We start from the raw sequence: 8,597 nt of genomic DNA, 5'->3' as shown, positions 1-8,597 counted from the left end.
ACAGAGAGAGCGAGAGAAAGAGAGACGGAAAGAGAGAACAAGCAGGGGGAGTGGCAGAGGGAGAGGAAGAAGCAGGTTCCCCACTGAGCAGGGGGCCCGACGTGGGGCTTGATCCCAGGACCCTGGGACCATGACCTGAGCCAAAGGCAGACGGTTAACCGACTGAGCCCCCCAGGAACCCTCACTTCTGTAATTAGATTATGAAAATTATGACTTCTACCTTGCTAGCAGACTCTCTATATTGCCTTCTTGGTTTGCACACTTTGAAGAAGTAAGCTGACATTTTGGAGAGGCCCACATGTCAAGGGACTGGCGATGGTCTCAAGCCAACAGTACACAGGGAACTGAATCCTGCCTACAATCATGCTGGAAGAGGATCTTTCCCCAGTCGAGCCTTCAGATGAGACCCCAGCCTTTGTGCAGCCTTATGAGAGACCTGAAGTAGAGGACCCAGGTAGCTATGCCCAAATTCCTACCCACAGGAACTGTGAGATAATAAAGGTATTTTTTTATTTTAATTGTGATAAAAGTACATAACATAAACTTTACTATCTTAACAATTTTTAAGCATACAGTTCAATTGTTTTAGCTATATTCACATTGTTGCGCACCAGACCTCTAGAACTTCTGTTTTGTAAACTGAAACTCTATATCCATGAAACAACAATTTCCCATTTCTCCTTCATCCCAGCCCCTGGTAACCACCAGTCTACCTTCTGTCTTTATGAATTTGACTATTTTAGATGACTTACAGAAGGGGAATCATACAGCATTTGTCTTTTTGTGACTGGTTTACTTCATGTAGCATAATGTCCTCAAGGTTCACCTGTGTTGCATCGTACGTCAGCATTTCCTTCCTCTTTAAGCCTGAATCATATTCCATCCTATGAATAGACTATCTATCCATTTTTGTCTATCCATTCATCCATCAATGCATACTTGGGTTGCTTCCACCTTTTGGCTATTATGAATAATGCTGCTATAAACATTGTGTATAAATTTCTCTTCAAGATCCTATTTTCTGTTCTTTCGGATATATACCCAGAAGTGGGATTACTGGATCATAGGTAATTCTGTTTAATTTTTTCAGGAACCGCTGTTTTTTTCAGAAAACTGCTGTTTTCTACAGCAGCTGCGTCATTTTACATTTCTACTGGCAGTGCATAAGGGTTTCAATTCCTCCACACTCTTGTGAACACTTATTTTTCTGTTTTGGGGTTTTTGGATTTTTTGATAGTGGCTGCCCCAAAGTGCATGAAGTGGTATCTCACTTCATGTATATTGTTTTAAGCAGCTAAGTTTGGGGTGATTCTTACATAGCAAGAGATAAGTAATATACCACTTCATTTTGTGAGTTCCAAGAAGGGCAGAGTTATTGGTTTCAAATGTAGCTTAAAGGTTGAGCAAGAGGAGAACTGAAATGAAAGCTCCTGCAGTCATCACAGAACAAAGGTAGAGACCTCAGACAGAGCAGACTCCGTGGGTGGAGATGGGGAGAAGGGGTTGGGCAGTGGCAAGCAAAGAATAAGGGCAACTTTTTAAGGAGTCGTCCGTGTAATTTTTAAAAAAGATTTTTATTTATTTATTTATTTATTTATTTATTTATTTATTTATTTGAGAGGGAGGGAGAGAGAGAGAGAGCACAGGGTGAGGAGCAGAGGGAGAGGGACAAACTCCATGCTAAGCATGGAGCCAGACAGCCAGATGGCCAAATGCAGGGCTTGATCCCACAACCCTGAGATCATGACCTAAGCTGAAATCAAGAGTTGGCCACTTAACCAACCAAGCCACCCAGGGGCTCGAGGAGTCGTCTATATAATTTTTATGGATTGTCAATGATTTTCCTGAGAGGGTGAGATAAATGGAAGGGGGTGGTAGTCAGAAGGAGGGCTTTATTCTCTTTTCCTTTTTAAAATAGGAAAGAATTGATTATGTTTAAATACCTATGGCACCTATGACAGGTGGGACTGGAAGCCAACCCGAATGGCTCCTGAGCTTGCACATTTACCAAAATGTTTTGTTCAATTGCCCAAGTCTGAAACAAAATAAAAAAAAAACAAGACAATATAGGGCGCCTGGGTGGCTCAGTTGGTTAAGCGACTGCCTTCGGCTCAGGTCGTGATCCTGGAGTCCCAGGATCGAGTCCCGCATCGGGCTCCCTGCTCAGCGGGGAGTCTGCTTCTCCCTCTGACCCTCTTCCCTCTCATGCTCTCTATCTCTCATTCCCTCTCTCTCAAATAAATAAATAAAATCTTTAAAAAAAAAAAAACAAGACAATATAAACCAGCAATTTTCTAGGTTTTTTTTCTTTCTCTCTGATGGCTATTCTGAGTGGTTTTTGGGTGATAAATATCAAATATTTAATTATTTCAAGGATTCTTTCTCTCGCTCTCTCTTTCTCCCTCCCTCCTTCCTCTTGGTGCTTCTGTTTGGCTGGGGTGCAAATACATGCTTAATCTGTCTCTTGGGCAATCCAGCTCCATGCCCTTCCTTCCCAACACACCAACTCTTGTTCAAGTCTCTTCCAAGCAAAGCATAATGTATAGTAGACCCCCAGTGACATTTTTTGAAAGAGAAAACGAAATCACCCCTATGGCTGAACTTCCTAGGGGTTCCTGGGTCAAAAGTCCTTCACAAACTGCACCATAAACACCCCCCAGGGCAACGCCAGAACCAAGTCCTTGCACGTGAAATGTGTTCCTGCTTTATTCACGCAAGTGTGATTTGTGTACACTCCACACCATGCATCAGTACTTTAGCTGTTTATGCAAAGGCAGACTTGTTCTGGGGGCCTTCTGACTATAGAATCCTCAGACCCCAGCACAATCCAATGTTTACTGGGCCCAGGCATAATGGGTTGTATAAAGCAGTCACTGAGGGGTGGGTGCAGATCTCAGAGCTTATCAGAGATACTCCCTTTGGATATACTGGAAGGTCATTATTCTTCCATCTGATGGGTGGAGATGTCCTAACCCTTTCTATTCGTGGTCATCAGCTTCTGATGAATCACTAAAAAGTATTCAGCTACTCCACTTCTCCTGCAGATGCTGCTTCTCCTCCTACTTTGCAGTGACAGGAAATCATCTCTCAATAACCCTGAAGTTTTGCTGCAGGCCTACTTGACTTTCAGCTGGCTCACAGTCACATGCTCAGAGAAGAGCAACATGGGTGTTAACTTGTTGCTTGGGAACCAAGGGTCCCCAAGAAGCTGAGTAGTGCCCTCAGACTCCCAATCCAGGGCTCTGTCATCGCACACACAAAAATCACGCATTTGCACATGGACACTGATTTGACTTTAGATGTTACATCAATTTTTTTTCAGTAAACCATCAGTGATCAATGTGAAGTAATTTATTACAGAAAAAGAATAAATGTGAAAAAAGAATAAATGGGGAATTGCCTAGATGAAGGCTGGAATCTAGGCTCTGTCATTCATTCATTCAGCTGCTATTACTGCTCACCTACTATGTACCAGTTGCCAGGGACAGGGCACTCAAGGAACTGCCTTAGCAGCTAAAGGTGGAGAGATGACAATAAACAAGTGTGATGGCTAATTTTATGTGTCAACTTGACTGGGTCATGGGGTGCCCAGGTGTCTGGTCAGGCATTTTCTGGGTCTTTCTGTGAGAGTGTTTGGATGAGATTAACATTTAAATCAGTAGACCAAGTAAAGCAGATTGCCCTCCTCAATGTGGGTGGGCCTCATACAATCAGTTGAAGGCCTGAATAAAACAAAATTGCTGACTAAGAGAGAACTACACTTGCCTGATTGCCTTCAAACTGAGGTATCAGCTTTTCTTCTGCCTTTGGACTTGAATCGAAACATTGGCACTTCCTAAATCTTGAACCTGTCAGTCTTCAGACAGGAACTACACGATCAGCTCTCCTGGTTCTCAAACTTTTGGACCTGGACTATAACCAAATCATCAGCTCTCTTGAGTCTTCAGATTTCCGACTCACCCGGCAGATCGTGAGACTTGTCCACTTCCATAACTGCATGAGTGAATTCCTTTTATCTACACACACACACACACACACACACACACACACACACACACACACACACACCCTGTTGTTTCTGTTTCTCTGGAAGATCCTGACAAACACAGCAAGCAAATCAATGACCAATCTGACAGTGATAAACTGCCATGATGAACGTAAAACAAGATCATGGAAAAGAGAAAGGTGGTACTTTAGCTGTGGAGGTCAGGACCCCTTCTCTGAGGAGGTGGCCTTTCAGCTGAGCCAGAGTGGGAGAGCAACAGCCATGTAAAAGATGTGGGGAGATGTTTGGGATGGTGGAGGGGCGGGATGGTGGAGAGCTGGAGGGACAGAAAGAAAACCAGTATGCTTGGAGGGGAGCATGGTGGGAGAGGGAGGCAGGATATAGGGCATTAGAGATTCATAGGCCATACAGAGCAGTTTGGATTTTATTCTAAGTGCAAGGGGAATCCTTTGGAAGGTTTTAAGGAGTGTAACACTCTGACTGCTTGCATTCCTAGCTTGCTGTATCATATTGGGCAAATGAATATACCTCTCTGAACTTTAGTTTCCTGACACTGTTGTGAGGATCAAATGAGATCATACGAGAGAGTGAGTTAGTACTGTGCCTGGCCCAAAGAAGTAGCTATAGAAACGTCAGTTTCTTTTGCTGGTTGTTCACTAGGGGCAATGACTGGTAAATGCTGACACTAAAACAAACTGGAGAAGTGGAACTGACATGAACTTTCTGGAAGGCAGTATCAGCACATCCTTTGACAAGGGGCTACCTCCCTTGTGGCCTAGGGAAACAAAGAGAAACAGAGACAAAATGTATACCAAAGATGTTTGTCACAATGTCATTTACACATGGAAAAACTGGAAACAACTAAATGTCTGGGGTAAGGGGTGGTTTAAAGGCACTTTGGTGGGCACCTGGGTGGCTCAGTCAGTTAAGCGTCTGCCTTCAGGTCCCTGGGATCGAGTCCTGCATTGGGCTCCCTGCTCAGCGGGGGACCTGCTTCTCCCTCTGCCTGCCACTCCCCCTGCTTGTGCGTGCTCTATTTCTCTCTCTGACAAATAAATAAAATCTTTTAAAAAAGAAAAAGAAAAAAGGAATAATTTTCTACTTTTCATTTTACTTTGCTGTATTGTCCTAAGGTTTCCTCCCCCCCCAAATATATATGCTTTTTTTTCTCTAATTGGAAAAATAAATAAATATATTACATTACCTGAGAAATGCCTCTTGCTAAATTCAGGAATAATTTATAAGTAGAACTGTGTTAGGATGCTTGGAAGAAATGGTGTAAGGAACGCATATCTAGGAGGCTGACTGATTCCCCAGGTCATCTAATAACTATGTGTTCAGCACAAACTTTCCTAGAGCTTCTGGCTTCTTCCAGAGACTTCCTTTCAGTTGATGGCCTGGTGTTCAGGAGAAGAAGCAGCAGTCTTTGGCAACCTGGGAACCTAGTTTTGAACGCCAGCTCTGTCATTCAGTAGATGTGTATCCTTTGGCAACATACGTAACTTCTCTGAGATCCTGTTTTTGTGACTGTAGGAGCAGTGATGTTTACTTTGACCTTTCTTTGGATAGGCTAAGGATAAAATACATGAAGTGTCTGTCTTCCGGTGAGTCCTTGATAAATGCCAGCTCTTATATTGTGATCCTCCTGCCCCAATATTGATCATACCTTATTATAGTGTAGCCCTTTACAGTTTGCAAAGGTGTGTGGGGAGTTATGTTCATTATCTGATCCCGAAAAAAGTCTAATTTTTATTAAGATAATACCTTACCTGTATAGAGTACTTGCTATGTTTATAAGAATTATATAATAGTGGGTGCTAAGTGCTGAAGGAATGAATGAATGAATGCTTTCATAGGTGGGTATAAGCAGAGAAAAAATAGTGGACTGCTTCTTTGACTGGGGAATTCATTCTATGAGGCTAGATGCTGCCCCTAAAGCAAAGGTATCCCTGAATCTCCCTGTTATACTGAGGGGACCTTCAGGGCTGGCCAGGGCTCTGAAACGGCCCCGAGTCATTCTGGTGGATGCCAGAGACTGGCGTCCTGCTCTTGTCAAAAGACCGGGAAAGGGCCTTTTTCCTGCTCTGACTTGTGAAAAACTAGGGGTAAAAAGAAAGAGAGTTGGTGCCACCTGGAGGGTGAGAGTAGGCGCCCCAGAGGAAGGCTAGAAAAGTTCTTATAACAAAACACTTCTTTTAGTTCAGGGGCACAGGTGGGGTGCTGGTGGTAAGAACGTACCCTAAAAATAATCTCAGCTTTTTAAAAATTAAATTATTATTGAGATAATTACAGATTCATGAGCAGTTGTAAGAAATAATACAGAGAAATGCCATGTATCCTTTAACTAGTTTCCCCCAATGGTAACATTTTGTAAAACTATACTACATAGGGCACCCGGGTGGTACATTTGGTTAAACATCTGACTCTTGGTTTCGGCTCAGGTTGTGGTCTTGGGGTCATGGGATCAAGCCCCCAGGTTGGGCTCTGTGCTCAGCGCAGAGTATGCTTGAGATTCTCTCTTCCCTCTGCCCCTCCCACTCATTCTCTCTCTCTCAAGTAAATTAATAAAGCTTTAAAAAAAACAACTATAGTATATAGATAGTTGAATAGAATCTAGAGTCCAGAAATAAACCCATACATTACTATCAATTGATTTTTGACAGAGGTAACAGCACAATTCAACGGGTGAAAGAATAGTCTTTTTGACAAACAGTGCTGGGACAACTGGATATCCACATGCAAAAAATGAAGTTGGACCCCCCACCTCACACCATATACAACAACTAAAATGGGCCATAGACCTAAAATTTAAGAGGTAAAACTACAAAACTCTTAGGAAAAAACATAAGGATAAATCTTCATGACCTTGGCTTAACCAATACTTTCTTACATATGGACACCAAAAGAACAAGTAGCAAAAGAAAAAATAGATAAATTGGGCCTCATCAAAATTAAAAAAAAAAGCTTTTGTTCTTCAAAGGACACTGTAAAAAAAGTGCAAAGACAACCCACAGAATGGAAGAAAATATTTGCAGACTGTATGTCTGATAAGGATCTAGTATCCAGAATATATAAAGAAATCTTACAATTCTACAACTTAAAAAAAAAAACAATTTTAAAATGAGCAAAGGATTTGATTAGACAACTCTTCAAAGAAAATATACAAATGGCTGTAAGCACCTGAAACGTCATTAACCATTAAGGAAATACAAATCAAAACCACAAAGAGATACACCTTCACGCCCCCTAGGATGGCTATAATCACAAAGATAATAATAAGCATTAACAAGATGTGGAGAAATTGGTGGTGAATTGAAATTGCTAGTGGAAATATGAAGTGGTGCCAATGCTTTGGAAAATAGGCAGTTTCTCAAAAAAGTTAAACAGTTATCATATAACCCAGCATTTCTACTCCTAGGTATACACCCAAGAAAAATAAAAACATATGTCACATGAAAACTTGTTTACAAATGTTCAAAGCAGCATTATTCATGAGAGCCAAAAAGTAGAAACAACCCAAATGTCCATAAACTAATGCATGATAAACAAAATGTGGCACATCCATAAAATGGAATATTACTCAGCAATAAAAAGGAATGAAGTACTGATTCATGCTATGACATGAACTCTGAAAACTCCGAAACATTATGCTAAGCGAAAGAAGCCAGACACACAAAAGGCCACATATTGTATGATTCCATTTATATGAAATATCCAGAAGAGGCAGATCCACTGAAATCACTGATTTGTATATTTAAAAGGGTGAATTTTATGTGGTAATATACCTCAATTTTTTAAACTAATAAAATTAATAAAAAGTAATATCACAACCAGTATAGTGATATTGATACAATCTACCAATGTCATTCAGATTTTCCTAGTTTCTCTTGTACTTTCAGCACTCTGTGTTTCTACAAAGGACTTAGCAGTTAACCTGAAGAATATATATTAACATTTAAAAATAATAAAAACCCTACAATTTTATATATATATATATACACACACATATAAAAGCCCATAATTAGAGCTGGAGTCACCACCCACTATTCTTATTTTCAGAAAGGTATTGTACTTTTTGGCCTTGGTATATAGTTTTATAGAATTAACATAAAGACATAAAAGGATGTTTTAGCCCAATACAATTCATCTGTATTTAGCCCAATTCATCTGTATTTCACCCTCTTAACATTAACGATCCAAATTTCTGAGGTTCTTTTCTGCTTTTTAACCACAAAGCATATTTATCTCACCTTAATTGTGAACACTTTTACACCCTGCTTTTCTCGTTTAATGTCTCATTTAAGAAGTTTGCATATTGCCTCCCAAGTCATCAGAAATATCCCTTTATAAAGGGCAAGGAATATTTCATCTGATAGATCTACCATAATTCCCTTAACCATCCCATTATTGCTGGACATTTAGGGTGTTTCCAATTATCTTACTGCAAACTCCTGCAGTGGGCAAGTTTATTTTCTTTTGGATGATTTCCACCGGATAAGGGGTGGTGTTACTGGTTAAGGATTTTGAGTATCTTTCTGGCTCTTGACAATTTCACCTTGGCGCAAGATCTTCCTCCGCTCTCCCTCTAGCC

Source organism: Eumetopias jubatus, unplaced genomic scaffold (assembly GCF_037043125.1).
Source record: "Eumetopias jubatus isolate StellerSeaLion01/CBP00866 unplaced genomic scaffold, mEumJub1_p1.0 scaffold_1, whole genome shotgun sequence".
NCBI classification, from domain to species: Eukaryota; Metazoa; Chordata; class Mammalia; order Carnivora; family Otariidae; genus Eumetopias; species Eumetopias jubatus.
The sequence above is the reverse complement of the archived record's forward strand: the minus strand, read 5'-3'. Positions refer to the sequence as shown.